This window comes from Lissotriton vulgaris, chromosome 2_1 (genome assembly GCF_964263255.1).
Source record: "Lissotriton vulgaris chromosome 2_1, aLisVul1.2, whole genome shotgun sequence".
Taxonomy (NCBI): Eukaryota; Metazoa; Chordata; class Amphibia; order Caudata; family Salamandridae; genus Lissotriton; species Lissotriton vulgaris.
Genome location: NC_141687.1, coordinates 2,125,784,573 through 2,125,805,497, shown reverse-complemented (window position 1 = coordinate 2,125,805,497; position 20,925 = coordinate 2,125,784,573). Strand labels below are relative to the sequence as shown.

Below are 20,925 nucleotides of genomic sequence, written 5' to 3'. Positions count from 1 at the left end.
GTGGTGCGCTATTCTGGCTGGGAGGTCGCGCACATGCGGGGCCCATTCCGGCGTCCTTGTCGGCCTGTCCTCTTTGAAGGGCGTCCCGCCCTGGCAGGGGTGGGGCCCTTCGGCCATTCCTCCCGGATACGGGATGTCGGTCGCCACAAGGTACTTTCTTGGGGGCTTCCGGGCCCCGGTTTCGGCGTTTCCCGTTCTGGGACTGGGGGGGCCGCTCCCGTGTTGGTCATCCCGAGATCCTGGCTTCGGCCGTCCCGCTCCAGGGGGTTCCCTGGGGGGGGGGGGGCTGTCGCCTCCATTTCGTCCCATCTTGGGCCGTGGCTGGCACGGTTCTTGGGCTCTTCGGGCTGGCTGGCCTTGCGGAGTCTCCGCGGAGTCCCTCCTTATCGATAGGTTGGGGTGCCTGCCCCTTCCGTGGTCGGCCCTATTGGGCTTGCCGGGAGCCTGTGGCCATACCACCCAAATAACACCTGATCTCGTCCGTACTCGGAAGTTATGCTGGGTCAGGCCGGGTTGGTGACTGGAGGGGAGTCCGCCTGGGATTACCAGGTGCTGTTGGCTGCGGCCTACGATTGGATCCCGCCCTCGGTTGCGGAGGCTTCCGTTGGGTTTGCCTTCTGGCCCGTGGGGTCTAGGGCTATTCCGCCCTGCCTGCGCCTGATCTCGTCTGATTTCAGTATTTCGGCAGTATCGGGCCCGGTTGGTACCGGGTGGGGAGTCTGCCTGAGGTTCCCAGGGGCTGCCGGCTAGGGGTACTGGCACCTGGCCCGCCTGGTGGTTCTTCTTCACCGGGCGGGGGTCGGGGTGTTCCCCGTCTGGAGGTGTGTTAGATTTTGGCCTCGTCTGGTTCGGCGGTGTCTCCCCTCCGTCGGCTCCCTGCTCTAGGGGCGGGGGTCCCTTCGGTGCCCGTCTCGGGCTTGTCCTCCTTCGGTGGGCCCCGTCCTCCCCTCTGGTTCATTCAGGGGGGGGCGCCCTTGGGCGCCGGGTCGATTGGGTCTCCGGCAGTCGCGCAACACGGAAGTTGCTGGCGGTCCTCCTGGCTTACAGGGTGTCCTGCCGTCGTTTGCGCCTGTGCTTCAATGCCCCCAGGTCTTGTCAGTCGACCTGGTGGTGTGGTGCTGTGTCAGCCTTCGGGGGGGGTGCTGTTTTCGCTCCCTTTGGTTTCCTTGCTCGGGGATTGTTTTCTTGAGCGGAGTGGCCGGTCCTGGCCCTTCGGGCTGTCCTGTCCGCAGGGTCCGACTAGGGGGAGGCGGATCGACTGAGTCGGATCTTCCTTCGTTGCCTGGTATCACCCGGACCCCGGTGGGGCTACAGCGCCTGGGGCCTCGTCTCGGTCTGCCTCCGGTGACTCGGTTCACGGTGGGGGTCTCGGCCCTCCTGCCCGGATTCTGGTTTCTCCGCCTGGGTCCTGGGGGTGCCCGGTCTTTTGCGAGGCCTTTCGGCTGATGTGCGCGTTTCCCCCGTGCCCTCTGTTATCGCGGGTCCTCGGCTGGATTCGCTTGGGCAGGGCCGGGATGCTCCGGGGTGCTCGCCTCGGCGGCACGTGGTCTCTTTTTGGATCATTGCAAACTAGGGAGCTTTAGCTCACGGGTGAGTCTTGTGCCATTGGTGCAGACGGCCCTCACTGACCTGGGTTCGATTCCGGCCTGGGCGGGGGAGGTATCCCTAGGTGGCAGTTTTTGCCTGGCACCCGCGTGTGGTTGACACGCTTGTCGTGGTGCATTCCGGTTTTTGGATCCCGGCGGGGTCGCCCGCCCCGGGTACCCTCTCCTTGGGCGAGCTGGCGGTTCGAGCCTCCTGGCCGATCCTGGTTCTTCCCGTACCATGGTTGGGTCCCCCGCTCTCGGCATCTGTGTTGAGCCGGCTCTTGTCGGCTGGCCCGCCTCCTTCTGCAGGCCTGTTCCTGTGCCCGGCGCTGGGCGCCCTTCTCGCGTTGGCGCTGTCGGCTTGGTGCTGTCCCCGCCTCCGTGGTCCCCTTGCGGGTATTGGTTTTCCGGTCTGAGGGGTGTTCCTGGAACGTGGCCCCTGCTTGCCGGTGGGCCCGGTGGGCGGCCTTGCGGGCCTTCCACAGTCCGGGTTCGAGGGCCTGGTTTCCTTGGTGGCTCGCTTGGCTCCGATGTTGTTTATCCTTCGCCCACGGGCGCTCTGCCGGTCTCCCCCTTGGGTGCTCGCTTCGGCTGCACATTTACTAATTTTGGATCGTTCCTGAGGACATTTGCGGGGCCCCTGCGCAAGGGTGGCTCGCAAATTCGTGAGGCGTTCCTCAGGAGTTTTCTCTCTCGTTCTACGAGCTCTTCGGGGTCCGCCCTTTTGGGCCCCGGCCCTCGGTGGCTTTGCGGTGCCTCGCCTTTCCGGTGGTTTTCCCTGGTGGCGATGGTGTCTGCGGGGCGGATGGGCGTGCGGGGGTCGTTCCTCCGCTCCCCGCCCTTCTTGCGGGTTTTGCCGGACGGGGTTGTTCCTCCGGCATGTCCCCCGTGTCCTTCCCGGGGTTCCTGACCATGGGGCCTCGGACTCAGGTGGTATCTCTACCGCTTTTCCCGGCCAACGAGGTTCCTCCCTTGTCCGTGCTGGTTGTTCGGCGTGCTGTTTTGGCTTCTCTTGGCCGCACGTCTTTCCTTTCCCGGTGGGATGACCTGTGTTATGCCTTTTGACCCGGTTCGTTCGGGCCGCTAGCCCTCGTTCCTCCTTGGTTCGCGGGCTTACACTGACTGGCATCCTTCCCTACGCTTCGCTGGGTTCGGTGGATCCGGCGGGGGCCCAGGGTCGGTCCGCGAGGTGTGGCTCTGTTCCCGGGGCCCCCTTAGTGGGTGTCTCCTCTGTGGAGTTTTATCTGTCTTCGGCGTGGTCATCACCCGCCTGGTACGTGGGTCTCTAGCAGTCCCGGGGGGGACGTCGCTGGGGCCGTTCTGAGTGCTGGAGCTGCGACTCCTGGTTGGCCTCCTTTTTCCTGGAGGTCTTAAATTCGGGTTCCCTGTGGTCCCTGTTTTCTTTTCAGTTGTTTTACATCAACCTTGGGTTGGTTTCTCTGCATCACCGTGTGGTGTTGTGGTTATGGTGGTCAATGAAGCCTTGTTGGCTTGGGTATTGGCTCACTATGTAACTCAGGGGGCGAGGAAGACTAACGAGGAGGTAATGCCCCGGTTACTTACCGGTAATCTTCATTACTCCGAGTATAGTCTTCCTCGCCACATGAGTTCCCTCCCCCCCTCCCTGTCTGGCTATCGGCTTCATTGTTTGCTTGGTAGATCAGGCTGATTGGTTGGGCCGGCCCGCCTCTTATAGAGGTCAGGTGGGACTGGTCGGCCATGTTGGGAGGGGGTGGGAGGTGGTTTCTTTTTGCTTTGGAGGGTTCTGTTGTGGAGCTTAAGCTCACTATGTAACTCATGTGGCGAGGAAGACTATACTCGGAGTAATGAAGATTACCGGTAAGTAACCGGGGCATTCTTCACCGTTCTGCTAGGTCGCCTGCCTGCCAGCGCCCAACCCACAGGCTGTCTGGCCAACTTGTTTGAGGGCCTATTCTAATGAATCGCATGGGGGTTGAAACACTGAGCAGAGATTGGCCTCTATTCCACCGTGCGATTTTCGTAGTTAATGTTCGTCAGTGTGGTGTGCTCATAAACTCACTGCGCTCTATCAACAGCCGGAAGTACAGCTTTTTATGTTTTTAAACTCATCTTCCATCTACGTTTTGTACTGAAGTATGTTCACGGCATCACAAATCACTCACAGCAAAAGGCTGCTTGGTGAATGAATGAATGCATACGGGGAACTTTTGACTAGATAAGGGGGACTAGGCCACCAGGAAACGTCGTTTTGCCAAGGATCACACAATTCAGTTAAGCGAATGCTCTAGATGCAGCATGAAGACTGAAAATATACTATTTTGCGTGAAATTAGGAATACAAATGTTTCTTACAAGGTGCCATTGTTTACAAATCTATTGTCGGAGAATGACATGATCAACCCCCAAGTGTCTCTCGTTTTTACTTATATCTAAAAGCAAAGCGAATTTGTCAAAAATGCTACTTCACAAAATCGAAAAAGTATCTAGAAGAAAAGACGTTTTTGACTTTTACACATTTTAAACGTATATAGGCAGAAAATATAGTTGAAATACACCAAAAGATGTATGCATTTCGCCCCCATCTTCTGACACTGAAGAGCAAAATGAATATAATGTTTCAATGTATCCCCCCCCCACCCCCCCACCCCGCGCCCCCACAACCCCCCCCCGCAGTTATTCACTGATATCCTGGGAAATAGTTCAGTCGGTTTTATTATGTGTCTGGACTGGTCAACGCAGACCTATCTAGGAAGCTGACCCCTTGAATGTTACTCTGATACAGCACCTGTGCAACATCTGTTGCGAATTCTTCCGGCAGCCATCGATTCTCACCATGGTGGGATTCTGAACTCAACACAAAAGGAATAAATGCTGTTCAGATACTTACTTTACCACGTATTATTTTCAAAAGCTAGATTTCCAAATGGTAAGAGTTCCTAGTGTTGAGAAGAAATTCACAAGTGGTCAGCGGAAAGGGAATGATGAACAGTATACAACTGATTCGAGTTGTCTCTTTAACTCCCAAGATTATGTTGCTCTTTTCTGGCATCAAGGACAAATATGACCTCACCTATATCATGTTTCTCAGAAAGTCTTCCAGCTGTCCAGTTTGTTTGGTGCAGTTTTAACAGGACTATTGCAATGAAAACCTTTTTCTATTTTGTCCATAATTCGTAATTTCTTTTTTTTAAAAGCATAATACAGTGCAAACTACGAAAACATTATGGAGAATCCAAAGGGTACATTGGGCAAGAAAGAAAACCCCAGCACACACCAAAAACACAACTGTATATTTACCATCATGTTTACGGAATATATACTTAGTGTATCTAATAAGATCCAATAGGGAGTTCTAGGATGTAAGAATAAGAATAACAGTAACAGATACGTTCATCAAATTGCACTATCAACATATATTCTACACAGGGTTCATTCGTGCAGCGCCATCCCTTTCGGGATCTGAAATTTGTGTGGTTCACATTTGCTTAAAGGGGGACACAGCACTTGATTTGATTTGATTTGATTTGATTTTGGGATTTCTAAAGCGCGTAGCTACCCATTGGCACTTGCACTTATCCACAATTAAATTGGATAGGAGAAGGGAGAAAATGTATATCAGTTACATAATGTGAGGCTGAAAGAGTCCATTTCTGGAGAGGGACTAGGGAATAAGAAGAGAGATCGAAGTTGAAATCTCATGTACATGGCCCTAGGAAAATAGCCATCAGATGTTGTGGGTTCCTAGTGGTTGAGAGTACACCTTGATTGCACTGTGAAATGTCAACGCGTGAGTGCATGCCCTATATCTGTGGCCTGGTTTAATACCACTTTCTCATATGAAACAAACAAGTGGGGACCATCCCACCTCAATCCCAGTCCCACTTACTTATCCTCATTCTGCACATTATCCAATAATTGGATCCCAGCTTTGAGAATATTCCTCCAATTTTGCCATTATCCTATACATCGATTTTTCATGGGTTGCTATATGGTATAATTTGGAAAGCCATGCCACATAGGTTTGGAACGTTTTTTATTTCCAGTCTCGAAGAATACACATCTTGACAACTGCAAACAATGATGAGATTCATTTCTGCCAATGCAAGGTGGTGACATGTAATGGCAACTTGTCACCAAGGAATGTAAGTTTAATTTAGGATTGGATAGGCCTCTAACTGGCCTTTCATAGTGCGCCATATCCTTGACCATTAGAACAAAACTGTGTACAAGACCATAATATTTACTTAAGAACAGCGCCGGTATATCACACTTCTCCAACATCTTGCAATGTACAGATTTTTTGGGTCATCCTGTAGAGTTCCAGTCCGGCTTCCTTTAGGCCCATGCTGTGTTGCTCCATCCATTCCCACCAGTTTTGATTAGAGTAGTTGTGATTTAAAATAGGTATCTCTGTCTCAATTCACATATATTCACCTCCAAAACGCCAGAAATGGCCCTTTCTTGCAAAAACTGCCTTTCAGTATATTGCTGGAGGATATATTTACTTAATGTATGCAAAGCTAATTAGGAACGTGAGTACAGATTGCGCATACATATAAGGTAGCTCCCTATGGAAAAGGTATTGCTTAGTATACTAAAGTATGCCATAAGGTGGCTACTTAAGGATATAAATTATGCACCTTCAAGATGACATTGAAGGAAAATCCAGCATTTTTGCACATTTGGGGCATATTTATGATAGTGGTGTGTCACATAAAGGGGCGCAAGGGTGGCGCAACACTAAAGTCAGGTTTATCAAGCCACACAAGGCCACCTTGCCTGGATCTGCATGGCCTGAAAAATCTGGAGTAATGAAAGGCAGCACAAATCACTGCCTTATGTTACTCCTCTCCAGGGTGGAGCGTAAATGTTCCCACTTATACAGCCATGGGTTTTGGCACATTATCAGAATTACCATTAGTGGTATTACCTGGAATGCATCAAAATGCTATGCCTCCCCAGGAGATTTTACATAGGGCTGGATTGGCCGCACCGGGCTTTGGATATCTCCCTGAGGGCTGGTAAAGGTGGGGGGTAGTTTTGCAGTTGAGGGGACTGGTTTTGTTACTGGGGGCTGGTTTTGCAACAGTGCTGCAATATGGGCCTCTAGTACCGCGGTGGAAAAGCGGCGGACGGAAAAATGACTCCCCAGCCATCCTAATCTGGCTGGGGGTCTTTTCTGTGTCCGGCGCGGTGAATCCGCATCTCCCGGCCCGGCGGGGGCTTCCGCCGGCCCGGAGTATGCGGATTCACAGCAATCGTAATGACCCCCTAAGTAAGGGGGTGGAGAAGAGCTTGTCTGTGGCAGAGGCAGGCTCCATTCCGCTTTTACCCGATTTTCACCACTCACTCGCGCTGAGTAAAGAGCGTGGCGTTTTACTTTGCTTGGTATTGAGACTCATTTTTAAAATAATTGTGGCACAATCTGTGGGGAATTGGTGGTGGGAACTGCTAAGGGAAGTTGATTGACTAACCTGGTCCACCGCGTCCTTGTGGGCGTTTGCTGAGGAGAGTGAGGAGGGTGAGGAGGTGAGGAGGAGGGTGAGGAGGAGCCCAGCACTTCTAGGCAGACAGCTAGCAGGTCAGCGCTCTAGTTTCGCTGACTCGTTCTGTATTTAATTGCAGTAGAGCTGACGGCCACTTGTGGAGAAGAGCTTGTCTGTGGCAGAGGCAGGCTCCATTCCGCTTTTACCCGATTTCCACCACTCACTCGTGCTGAGTAAAGAGCGTGGGCGTTTTACTTTGCTTGGTATTGAGACTCATTTTTAAAATAATTGTGGCACAATCTGTGGGGAAATGGTGGTGGGAACTGCTAAGGGAAGTTGATGACTAACCTGTAAAGTCCTGTCCCGGTCCGCCGCGTCCTTGTGGGCGTTTGCTGCGGAGGGTGAGGAGGAGCCCAGCACTTCCAGGCAGACAGCTAGCAGGTCAGCGCTCTAGTTTCGCTGACTCGTTCTGTATTTAATTGCAGTAGAGCTGACGGCCACTTGTGGAGAAGGGCTTGTCTGTGGTAGAGGCAGGCTCCATTCCACTTTTACCTGATTTCACCACTCACTCGCGCTGAGTAAAGAGCGTGGGTGTTTTGCTTTGCTTGGTATTGAGACTCATTTTTAAAATAATTGTGGCACAATCTGTGGGGAATTGGTGGTGGGAACTGCTAAGAGAAGTTGATGACTAACCTGTAAACTCCCGCCCCGGTCCGCTGCGTCCTTGTGGGCGTTTGCTGCGGAGGGTGAGGAGGATCCCAGCACTTCCGGGCAGACAGCTAGCAGGTCAGCACTCTAGTTTCCCCGTCCCTCCCCTACTTAATGTGGCTAGCACAGCGGCCGCGCAGTGGACGCGCGCAGCGGGCGCGCCAAAGGCAGGCCCGTCTGCGCCCGTCCGCGGCCATACGGGGAACGGGGCCAGCACCCCTGCCCAAACTGACTGCCAGCCTATTTAGTATGGGAAAGAGAAACTTTTACAGCTGCGCCCTCCTTTGGTATTGGCTTGTAGACATTCCATGGCGGCATGGCGGCTGAGAAAGTGTCAACACTGTTCCTTCTCGGGGAGAAGGGAACAGGGTAGTCAGGCAAACCGCAAACTGCTCATGGGCGGATTACTAAATTGTAGATCCCTCGGTAAGCATAGCGTCGAGATTTCGGAGCTCCTCCTTGATGAAAATCTCGACGTATTATTCCTGACTGAAACTTGGCTAGGACATAATTCGGACCCTGATATAGTGGAGGCCCTGCCCCCGGGATATACGATAGCTAGAATCAATAGACCAGAGGGCAGGGGAGGTGGTATCGCAGTTATCACAAAGGCACCTTACGAGTGCTCCCTCCTACCCTTACTGGTGAGCAACAGTGAGGCAGGGGACTTTGTATTAAAGCTTGGCCCTAAGTCTTCTATTACCGATATCCTCCTTTATAGACCTCCCGGAACACTTGGGAATTTTAAGTCAAGTCTCTTAGACGGCATAGCCCATTGAAGAACCGGGTTTTAGAACCCAGCGGCGCCAGGGAAAACGCCCGATGTCTTCGACTTCCCCTGCCTCGGCAAACAGAGACACGGGACATTTCTTAATGACGTCAAAGACCAAAGTTTATTGGCTGCAACCAGGAACAGAGGTCTACGAAGCACACACAGGTGGTTCGCTAGAGACTGCACAAATTCAATGAGCGGAGCATGGTCTTTTATACCAAAAATCACATTCCAAAGTAGCATCAATTACTTACAAACCAACCAATGACAATGTGACATTTCAAAAGTAGCGCATGACGACAATCCCATTTTCCATTGTCCAGCCCACCAGAAATGACCAAGCACATTCCCATATCCTATTCGATCAGGCCGGACAAACCCATCATAAAACCTCAACTCAAATCAGTGATTATGTCGTAAAGGAAGGAGCAGAAACAGATTGGAAACAAGATAGAAAGGTGGGTGCAGTGTACTGTAAACTCGGCATGTCCTGCTCTTTGATCTTTATCTGACCAGCTGCTTAACAAAGAACTGGCTCAGCGAGGTCAGCCTCGGGCAAGGGAGTCAGTTCGGCCAGGTCACTCAAGAGTCAGCTAAGGTGTACGTGTCCAAAGGACTCGCTCGGCCGCAGTCATCGGCCTATGTGAGGGCAACCACACAAAATGGCGGCCGTCCACAAAATGGAACCGGAGGGTTCAGACGAAATCCTTGAATACGTAGTGTTCTCATTGATCGATTAAGACAAAAACACTCATACACACCGCACTCGTGATTTGCGGTCCGCTGACACCAAAGTTGTCTATTTCCGACAACCTTTATTGAACGGGTTCGGAATCACCGAACCTCAGACCCTCAAACTACGGAACTACACCATTTGGCGATTAGGCGGAACAAAATCCTTGTGCTCGGTGATATGAACTTGCATTTTGAAGACGCCCTGCATAAGGCGGCGGCTGAACTATGTCAGGATTTACAATCAATGCAGCTGGATCTTAAGTCGACTGTCCCCACCCACCTACAGGGTCATTTGTTAGACCCAGTGTTTGCCAGTTGGGATGGGGTGGAGGTAGGGACTCCACTCCCGGTCCCCTGGTCTGACCATTCACTAGTGCCATTTAATATGGCCATTTCCACAGAAGATCCGCAGTAGGGAGAGACTAATAACTTCCCTAGCAGGAAATGGAAAACTTTCTCGCAGGACACTTTCAACAAGCTGCTCAGGGAAGGGGGCCCCCCGGGAGGGTCAGACAGTGAAAATGCTAGCAAAAACTTAAATGAGCGCATCTTACAGGCACTCAATAAAGTGCAACCTCCCTTACTGAAGACATCTGGAAGGAGAGTTAGAAGATCTGCTCCCTGGTTTACCCCCGACCTGCAGATGGCCAAGGCAGACTGCAAGAGAATGGAAAGGAGCTGGAGAAGAGAGTATAGATCTCAGGAGCGGAAGCTCTATAGGGAAGGACAGAGGAAATATCAAAGCCTACTCAGAAGAGCTAAAGCCGCCCATTATAAAACCAGAATAGGAGAGGCGGAGAACTCCTCCAAAGAACTCTTCAGAATCTATAAAGAAATCTCCACAGTCGCAGACTCAAATGCCCCAGATAACGACTCAGTAGAAGAATGTAATAGAGTAGCAGATTATTTCTCTTTGAAGGTCAGGAACATCTATGCCACTTTCACTAGTAATCCAGGGAGTGGCTTGACTTTTGAGGAAGTACCAGGAGACAGTGTAATGACACAAAACTTGAGCTGCTTTACAGTCCCCCCTCCAGAAATTTTAACTAGCATTTGTCTTAGTATCAAGTCCGGGTCTCCCAATGACCCAGCACCCCCCAAGGTACTGGGTGAGAACCTAGAGACTCTTGAACCGTACATTAGGCACGTCCTGGAGATCTCTTTTGCATCTCATATGTTGCCAGCATCATGGAAAAAGGCAGTGATACTCCCTATTAGGAAAAAGACCACTCCTCGAAAACCTTAGACCCATCTCTTTGCTGCCTTATGTAGTGAAGGTATCAGAGAAAGTGGTCAATATCCAGCTGACTGCACATATGGAGAGAGTTAAGCTTCTGCACTCCTCTCAATCCGAGTTCCGGACGGGCTATTCCACCAAAACCGCTCTGTTAAGAGCCACAGAAACCATCAGGCAAGGAGCAGATGCCGGTCACACCATGGCACTGATAATGCTAGACCTCAGCGCAGCGTTCGACACTGTAGCACACTTCACCTTGCTGCAGTGTCTGAACAGAGGGGATGTACCATGTTACAACGCATACCATTACAACTACCTACTGTTACAACGCGACCATTACAACGCATACCATTACAACGCATAGCGCTTTGAGGTGCTGGATAGTGGTAAGTATAATTTACTATTCTAACTCCAGTCCCCGTGGACCCTAGGGAAGGTGTTGGATAGTAAATTATACTTACTCCCTATCCTAGAGCGCCCCCCAGCGCAATGCGTTGTAATGGTATGCGTTGTAAAAGTTGCGTTGTAACAATAGGTAGTTGTAAAAGTTGCGTTGTAACAGGTGTATACCGAACAGAGGTGGCGTTTTGGGCCCAGCGCTGGGCTGGCTGAAATCCTTTCTGACAGAGCGTAGTTTCCACATCCAAAGAGGATCATTTCAGTCCAAAGAGGTGGCATTGGAACAGGGGGTCCCTCAAGGATCGGCCCTAAGCCCCACCTTATTCAACCTATACCTGTCCCCCATGGCTGAGGTGGTGCAGGCGTTTGGAGTGGAATTAGTATCATACGCTGATGACACTCAGTTGTTGATCACTCTATCTCAAGCACCGTCGGCAGAGGCTTCCAACTTTAAGCAATGCATGCAAGAGCTTGCCTCCTGGATGAAAATTGAACGGTGCAAAAACTGAGGTGTTAGTGATCGGCAGAGACAAATCCCATTGGACATCAGAATGGTGGCCACAATGTCTGGGCCCCACCCCTACACCCTGTTCAGAGGCTAAGAATCTTGGAGTCTGGGTGGACTCGGCCCTCTCTTTTGAAGGCCACATCCGCCGGCTAGTAGGGAAATGTTTCGGGGTATTAAAAACCCTCAAAAAAACACTAGATTTACTCCCACTAGAGACCAGACAGACCGTAACACAAGCCTTAGTTACTTTTTCTGGGTGTCCCAGAAAAGAATATCAGATGTCTCCAAGTCCTGCAGAATGCGGCTGCTCATCTGATCTTGAGACTTCCCAGAAGGGCCGCGTCAAAGTCAGCCCTTGAAGCCCTTCATTGGCTTCCAGTCAAGAAAAGGGTATTATTCAAATCCCTTCTTATTTGCCATCGCATCCTTTGGCAAAAAGCTCCAATGTACCTGGGAAATCTGATTACGAGATATATACCGGGCAGAACATTGAGATCAGGCGGGACACGACAGCTGGTAATCCCTAGGATTAAGAAAGCGAGAATGGGTGGGCGCTCATTTCGCCTTTTAGCAGCGCAAAGTTGGAATAAACTCCCGCTAGGACTAAGGTTGGAACAATCAGAGACCAGGTTTAGGAGTCTTCTGAAAACTCACTTGTTCTCTCAATAATCTCTTCTCGAGAGTGGACCAATGGATCCTCTCTACTATCATGCACCAGACTCTTCTCCACAGCGCGGGGACACGCCGGACGGCGTAACCAGGCGCTTTATAAGCCCCTTTATTATTATTATTATTATTATTAAGGACTGGAATGCACTGTATAATGTTAAATATGGTGCATTCCTGCCCTTTCCCTTTCATGCGGCGCAGCAAGGTGTCTTGCTGCGCTGCATTGCGCTGCATTGCGCTGCTTGAAAGTTTGATAAATATGGACCTAAGGCTCCAAAATACTCCTCATCTTTATAGGTTCTCTTATAGGCTCACATATAATTTAACAAGCATATAAATATATCAACCACAGATTTGATGCAAATGTGTCATTTCTCAGAATTAATGAGTTAGGTTATTCATCTATTTAAAATATGACTTTTTATAATGTGTTCCTCTGGTATAGCATCAAGGCTCACGAGACACGAAAGGTTATGTTACAAAAGAACAAAAAACAACAGATGAACCTCACATTGCATATATTCCAACTAATGCTTTCCTACAAAGCCACCTATTCACATGTCTTTTTAAATTGTACCACTTGCTGGATTTCTCTAAACGGTGAAACTTTCTAGGGATCACTTCTGATCTTGAGGGCTCTACTACATTGGGAACTACATTTAAAACTGAGAATCACTGTTAGTAAATGTCCACTTTATTTTATTTATTTTGCAGGAGTACAATTATACTGTTCAAATGAGCTTGCCTTAAAAGATAATTAAAATGATCTGTGCTTCCATTATTAGGTGGGGGTTCTCTCATTACTTCAATGTCTCAAAGCCAATGATCAGCCACATGACATATTGCTATTTCTCATCAGAAGCTGTCCTTTTAAATTTTTTTCTCACGTTTTAACAGTATACAGTGGCCAAAAACAGTTCTCAGTATTCAGATTTCTGACTGCAGTCGCATGTCATCTATACGCAGAAGAAAGTCGCTATTTTCTAAGTACACATTGAAAATAGGCATCGACTGCATTGCCCCATTACCTCACGGAAGGTGTGCTCACCCAAAAAAGTAAACCATCTGCTTTTGACTTCCTTGTCATCTGACATTTTTTCTAATAGCAATAGTTCGGAATGACAGCACTTCCTTAAGAAAATTCCATGAAGTGATGTGGTAAACTAGCACTGGTTTAAGGGGCAATGGCCTAGATGTATCAAGCCATTTGCGATTCGCAAAGGTCGGAATTCGCAGAATTCCGGAGTTTGCGAATCGCAAACGGTCTTTTTGCATGTTTTGGCATGCATCAAAAAATTGCAATATAAGGAATTGCAAAAATTTGCGATTACCTATTTTGCTATAGTATCTAAGGAATCACAATTTTGTGATTCCTTAAATGCTATGTATGTAGCATTTTCTAATTTCTAATTTTGGTTAAGAAATCGCAAATTACCACCAACTTATAGTTAATGGTAAGTTGCGAATTCTTTTAAAAATGCACAATTTGGCATTTATGAAGGTGGCATGTGACGCACATACATGCCCATAGGGCATGTATGTGCGCCATATGCACACAAATGTTAATTTCAGGGGTGTAGCAGGGTGTCCTTGAGACACCCCTGCACCCTTGAAATTATTCTCATTTTGCGATTAGTTTCACCCAGTATAGGTATTTCAGGTTTTGTACAGATCCAATTTATTTTATTTTATTTTGTTGTAGAGGTTTATTTAGAGCTGGCTAGACCCAGAGTTATCAGAGCCCTTTGCATGAGTATGAAGATAGTAGCAGAAAGAAAAATAATTTCAACTGCATGGAATTCAATGGGAGGGATGAGCTAATGAGAGCATCAAACATTTTTTGATTTACTATTAACGTTGATACTATCTGATGGATATGAACAAAAGTCAGCAGAGACTTAGCATGTGCAGCCTAGTGTTGGTATTTTCATTTTTATGCAGGGCCAACAGGGGTTGAGGGATAAAGGGAGGGTGAAAGAAGTGTTCACCCACTTACCACTGTTTTATGAATCACCCAAAATTCAGCAGATGATTATTGTATTCATCTACTGTTGCTTATGTCAAGTTTTGAGTAGATCTGTCAGGGAAGGTAAAGATAAATGGGATGGCAATTTAAGTTTCATTTCATTCTCTAATACCATTGGCTCTGATCAATGAATCTGAATTAAATGTGGCAACTAACAAATAAAACCTAGTGCAAGCCCATGCAAAACCTGCAACTAACCTTCCTAGCACACAGACAAAAATGGTTTGCTCAAGCCCCGGCTAAAAACTGCCCAGAGTGTAGAATAGGTACATGGAAGGCTTTGTGTAGTAGGGAATGTGTGGGAACAGCAGGTGTTATGTTTCATATAGGTTCTCTAACATAGGCCCGGGTAGCATCATAACCTTTCACCTATATCACCTCCCCTACACTACACAGTAACAAGCCTTTTAGGATTGAACCTTTACCTAGTCCTAGTCCTGGGCGCAGAAGGAGGGTTTCCATGAAAAATAGCGTTGTATGACTTCATCTTTAGACTGACACAGTATGAATGAATATTCATAAGGGTTCTTGGAAAGCAGGCAGGGGCTACATCCACCTGCATAATATATACGTACAATTCATTGGAACCCCTCTGAGGCGGAAAGCCGGAGGTTTTGTAAAATTGCACTATTTTAAAACTGTCACAATTTATTGAATTTATTGCTCTTTTAAACCCACAAAACGCTCTCGCTCACCTTGCTGGAAGCGCTGTTGCTACGCGCTAATTCAGTCCCCCACCCTCTGGGAAACGCCATCACCGACAGCGCGCCAAAGGCGGAGCCACGCCCACTGCGAGGCCACGCCCATCACATCAAGTACAAATGTGTCGACCCCCCCAGCGCAGCGGACGAGCGCAGCGGGAGCGCCTAGGGCAAGCCCGTCTGCGCCCGTCCGTGCACGACCGGGCCTAGGGCCGGAACCCCTGCCCGACTCCCTCCACTCAATCATAAGGTACTCCCGCAGAGACCTATTGAGCCTCAGACCTCCCCCACCGTCCTGTGATTACATCTATAATCACAAGGGACCCTTCACTGGCTGCTCCTTATGCAAACCAACGCAGCTCACGCTACCCACTAGACCCAGCAAACCTGCCACCCTTAACTTTGCCTCTCTGAACTGCCGTTCACTTCCCAAACACGCGACTCAGATTGCCGACACTATAGAAGATCATGGAATTGATATATTTTTCCTCACGGAAACGTGGCTCGACCCCCACTCACAATCTGACATGGTCCTAGCAACCCCACAGGGCTACTGTATTCAATCCTTACCCCGTCCTCTAGGTAGAGGAGGCGGGATAGCCATTATCCATCGAGAACACCTTCACTTCAAAACCTACGACGCACAGATTACCGACGCAGAAAGCCTGCATTTCTCCGTCACACTAAACCCAACCACCTCCCTTACAGGAATCCTCATCTACCGCCCTCCCGGCACTCCGGGGCCCTTCACCTGTTCGCTTCTGGACCTAGTCACAACCCAAGCCCACTCCTTCTCAAACTACATGATAGTTGGAGACCTGAACATCCACCTTGAAGACCCGGCCAACTCGGTAGCCCTTGATCTGATTCAAGATCTAGCGGCTCTCGATATCCGTTTATTAAACTCCGGAGCCACCCACACCAAGGGCCACCTTTTAGACCCCGTATTTACCAACTCGCTCTCAATGTTAGCAAAGGAGGCCTTGCCCCTCCCCTGGACAGACCACTTTCTGGTCTCTTTCCAATTACCTGGAACCTCCACGAAAAACCGTACACCCCCTACCTTCAGCAAGGATAGGACCTGGCCCAGACTCTCCACGGACGAATGGGCTCAGACCCTGGAAAAAAACATCCCTGCTCAGGCCGAAGACCCAAATACAGCTGACAGAAGATTCAGGGAGTGGATTACCGTCTCCCTAGACCTTATACTTCCACTCAGAAATAGGGAAAATAAAAACGGCAAACGTGGCTCAGCACCATGGTACTCCACAGAGCTAAGAACACTTCGCAAAAATTGCAAAAAGGCCGAACGTCTCTGGAGAAAGACCTGGCAACATGCCAACAAAGAAGCCTACCAGTCTGCGGTCAAAATTTACAAAGAGGCTATCAAATCAGCCAAAGCTTCCATCGAGAACACCTTCACTTCAAAACCTACGACGCACAGATTACCGACGCAGAAAGCCTGCATTTCTCCGTCACACTCAACCCAACCACCTCCCTTACAGGAATCCTCATCTACCGCCCTCCCGGCACTCCGGGGCCCTTCACCTGTTCGCTTCTGGACCTAGTCACAACCCAAGCCCACTCCTTCTCAAACTACATGATAGTTGGAGACCTGAACATCCACCTTGAAGACCCGGCCAACTCGGTAGCCCTTGATCTGATTCAAGATCTAGCGGCTCTCGATATCCGTTTATTAAACTCTGGAGCCACCCACACCAAGGGCCACCTTTTAGACCCTGTATTTACCAACTCGCTCTCAATGTTAGCAAAGGAGGCCTTGCCCCTCCCCTGGACAGACCACTTTCTGGTCTCTTTCCAATTACCTGGAACCTCCACGAAAAACCGTACACCCCCTACCTTCAGCAAGGATAGGACCTGGCCCAGACTCTCCACGGACGAATGGGCTCAGACCCTGGAAAAAAACATCCCTGCTCAGGCCGAAGACCCAAATACAGCTGACAGAAGATTCAGAGAGTGGATTACCGTCTCCCTAGACCTTATACTTCCACTCAGAAATAGGGAAAATAAAAACGGCAAACGTGGCTCAGCACCATGGTACTCCACAGAGCTAAGAACACTTCGCAAAAATTGCAAAAAGGCCGAACGTCTCTGGAGAAAGACCTGGCAACATGCCAACAAAGAAGCCTACCAGTCTGCGGTCAAAATTTACAAAGAGGCTATCAAATCAGCCAAAGCTTCCTACTATAACACACGTATACAAGAAGCATCCAATTCAGCCCGAGAATCTTTTTTGATCGTCAAAGAGCTGACCAAGGTCCCCACCACCTCCTCCTCCAACACACCCAAAGTTGACAGAAGTAACGAGTTAGCCAACTTCTTCAACGAGAAAATTACCCGTATCCTGGCCTCCCTCCCTCCCCCCAGCCTTCCCAGCCTCACGGAAAGTAGTACTGCCCCCGAACCGACTGAAAGCATCTGTCGTCCTTCGCTCAAGACTTTCCGACCTGTCACCCCCGCAGAGGTTGAGCGAACCCTAGTAAAAATGAAAAGTGGATCTCCTCTGGACCCAGCCCCTATCAGGTTCCTCAAGACAGTAGCCTCAGTAATTGTTCCTACCATTACGGACCTTATCAACTGTTCGTTTTCCCATGGAACCGTCCCCGACAGCTGGAAGAGTGCTGTGGTCACTCTTAAAAAAACCCCAGCTGGATCCATCGGACCTGTCCAACTATAGGCCAATATCCCTACTCCCTGGCATTAGTAAAGTCACTGAGAAATTGGTAAACATCCAATTATCCCAGTTCCTTGAAACGAACAAACTGCTCAGACAATCCCAAACCGGATTTCGCCCAGGCCACGGAACGGACACCGCACTGCTTGCGGTGATTGAAGAGGCAAGGGGCTTACTAGATTCAGGAGGATCAGTGGCAGTGATCCTCCTGGATTTAAGTGCAGCCTTCGATACGGTCAACCACCGTGTCCTTCTGAGCAGACTGGCAAATGCAGGACTTACCGGGACAGCTATCAAATGGATCGAATCCTATCTTACAGGACGCACCTTTCAAGTTTGGGATGACAGCCACCACTCATCCACCCTCCCTCTTACTAGCGGCGTTCCCCAGGGCTCTTCCCTAAGCCCCACGCTTTTTAATGTCTATATGGCCCCCCTCGAGGACGTTGCAACACCATTTAACATCAAAATGGTGAGTTACGCCGATGACACCCAACTAGTCGTCTCCCTGTCCCAGCTGACTGACCATCCTGAAAACCTGACTAACTGCCTCATAAACATCCACAACTGGATGAACGAATCATCATTGAAATTGAATGGGACTAAGACAGAGGTAATGTTACTCGGTAAGCAATGGACAACTATCCCTCCCACTATATGGCCCGATGTCTTCGGTGAAATTCCCCCCCCCAAATCTGAAATCAAGACACTCGGGGTGTGGCTAGAGCCACAACTTACGATGAAGACCCAGGCAACCAAAACCTCGGGCACATGTTTTGGGCTCATGCGCACGACGCGTAAAATCCTGCCCCTACTCCCTCCTATGTCCAGAAAGCTCCTTATCCAGGGCCTAGTGCTGTCCCGTTTAGACTACAGCAATCTGGTCTATCTGGGAGCCCCCGAGGCTACCATCACGAAACTCCAGCGGACACAGAATGCGGCAGCACGCATGATCACCAACACCACCTCCAGAACATCCGCCAAGCCAGCCCTTAAAACCCTGCATTGGCTCCCTGTTCGCCAAAGGGCGCACTTTAAAGCAATGTGTACCACACACAAGCTTTATAACGGTTCTGGCCCAGCGATCCTTAGCAAAATGATCACACCCTATATAGCAACCAGATCGCTACGATCTCAAAATGAGAATCTAGTCCTCATTCCCAGATTCAAAAAAGTCCGCACAGGAGGCCGTCAATTCTCCGTTCAGGCGGCCAAAGGCTGGAACGCACTCCCTCGGGCCCTCAGACTGGAATCCAATTTCCTTGCGTTCCGCAAAAAACTTAAGACCCATTTGTTTCCCAAATAACACCCTTTGGCTACCTCTCCTCTCAATAGGTTCAAGTTACATAGCGCGGGGATACCCTTGGGTCACCAGGCGCTGTAGAAATCGCTAAATAAATAAATAATAAATAAATGTTCATCCCATACGTCATCCTCAAACCCAACAATGGCTAATACAAGAAACAAGGGACAAATGAACCCTAGATACTTTTCGGTAGAAATACAACACCTCTTGCTAGTAATAGAAGGAACCGAGACTTCCCAGGCGACACACTAACCAGAGACGCTGAAGCTCCTGCATGCAGACACTGCAGCTGACAGTGGTCTAAACATCCCTTGCGGGGTGTCCAACTCGAGACCAGGACGGGATCCCATACTCTTTTTCTGAGAGGTATTATTGGATTCACAACTACTCACATGCTAGGTACACTTAGGTAAATCTAGATAGGCATTGTAGGAGTACGCATGCTTTCTTTCATCATGCATTTTATATTCATGTATGTGTTCATGACAATTGCAAAATGGTAGAACTGGACTATCTTTTTATATTCACTGTACTGCTGATCATATATCTCTGCTACTGTCTAACGGTTGTCGCAGCACATATATTATACAGTGGAAGAACAACTGTGCCACAAACACTTATTGTAAACACGCACAACTGCTTCTACTGTGTAACTCTCTGAGAGAAAGTAAGTGAGCATGAGTGACTGAGCGAAAGGTAGTATATTGTATCCACGATCCTGGGGATTAGGGTTGTCATGTGTTAAGGTTGCCTGAAACTATTCTCTCCCAGATAAGAGGAGATTATAGTGGCACTGTGAGCTAGCTAATGCAAACAGGCTAACATACTCAGTGGGGGTGCTCAGAGTTAGTCTGCCACCAATCCAATAGTTTATGTTATCCTAACGTGCAGATCCTGTATGGGCAGTATGGGGACTACGCGACACAGGTTGGGCAAAAGACTGGCCTCTCAGCCAGCTCCTACAGTGCACAGACAAAGTGTGGGTTGGGCGGTCGTGACGTATTGGGAGCACAACCTGGACAAAGGCCATGTGAAAATGGTGTTGAAAGTTAACTAAAATTCACTGATAAAAAGCGAGGTATGGTTCTGGCTTAAAATTGTCAAACTGCTGAAGTTCACCAGCTATGGTTAGCATCACACTTAAGACATGGCATAGCTTGCACCACATGCCATAGCACCATTGTGGATATGTATAACTACTGCGTCTTTCTGTTGCTTTTTCTCACTCTCACTCTCAAAGTAATGTAAAAGTACAATTGTACCTATGCCATACTTAATATCAGAACTAACCATATGCCCATGATAATATCATCCTTAGCTAGGAGAACTTAGAGTCAAGCTGTGATAATCTTCTGGCTGCAAAAATCGAGTGCAGTTTGAAACTCTACTCTTTGCTACCACAAACTTACTATGCTAACTAACCTATCTATTAATAGGTTCATTCACAAAATAAGAATCGTAGTGAGTCGCAAACCACCTTGCCAAATTACTATTTAGTAGGCAGGTTGCAATTTGTGACTCAGTACTATGTGAGAAATGCGCCTGCGCAGGAATGTGTGCATGCACACTTTTCTTAAGCAGTAATTCTAATGGCGAAAAAGAGGAGGAGGGCAGCCAGGGGACGCTGCAGTTAAAAGGTAAGTGCTTTTTAATTGTTTTAAGTTAGTGTTAAGGAATATCTTAATAGGGGGTGGAGGCAGGTGGCATAGCGGAGCTACACGGAGTTCCATGGAGTTTGTTGCCAACTCCGTGGCATTCTGTGTAGCCCTGCTACACACACAATGCCCAGGGTTACTCAGTACCACTCAGCACAATCAAAGTAAGCCATTTCTAAGTTCATTTTAGGAGGTGGTACAATTTTAATGACTCCTAAAATATATTTAATGCGTGGGGAAAATTCTTTAGCAATCGCAAGCACACACACATTTGAATTGCAGGATTTCCAAATCCTAAATAATTTGTATGTCTGGCCCTTACTTATATATGAATTGGCAAAATAGGTTAATCGCTTTTGATGCATGTAAGACAAGTATTAATCTATTGACCAAGTCAGACTTATTTCATTTATAAATGTCTACAACACAAGTGAGGGCAGTTACAATATATATATATATCA

At 48.8% G+C, this 20,925-nt stretch overlaps 1 protein-coding gene and 1 non-coding gene across 2 annotated transcripts in view; one reads left to right on the top strand and one right to left on the bottom strand.

The window, feature by feature from the left end:
* THSD4 (thrombospondin type 1 domain containing 4) overlaps positions 1 to 20,925 on the bottom strand; it is a 2,294,989-nt gene that overhangs the window by 1,162,426 nt on the left and 1,111,638 nt on the right. The window lies entirely within an intron of this gene.
* Positions 2,165 to 2,271, top strand: LOC147733811 (U6 spliceosomal RNA). Its single transcript, XR_015308887.1, has one exon. It is a non-coding gene; the product is annotated as a U6 spliceosomal RNA (small nuclear RNA).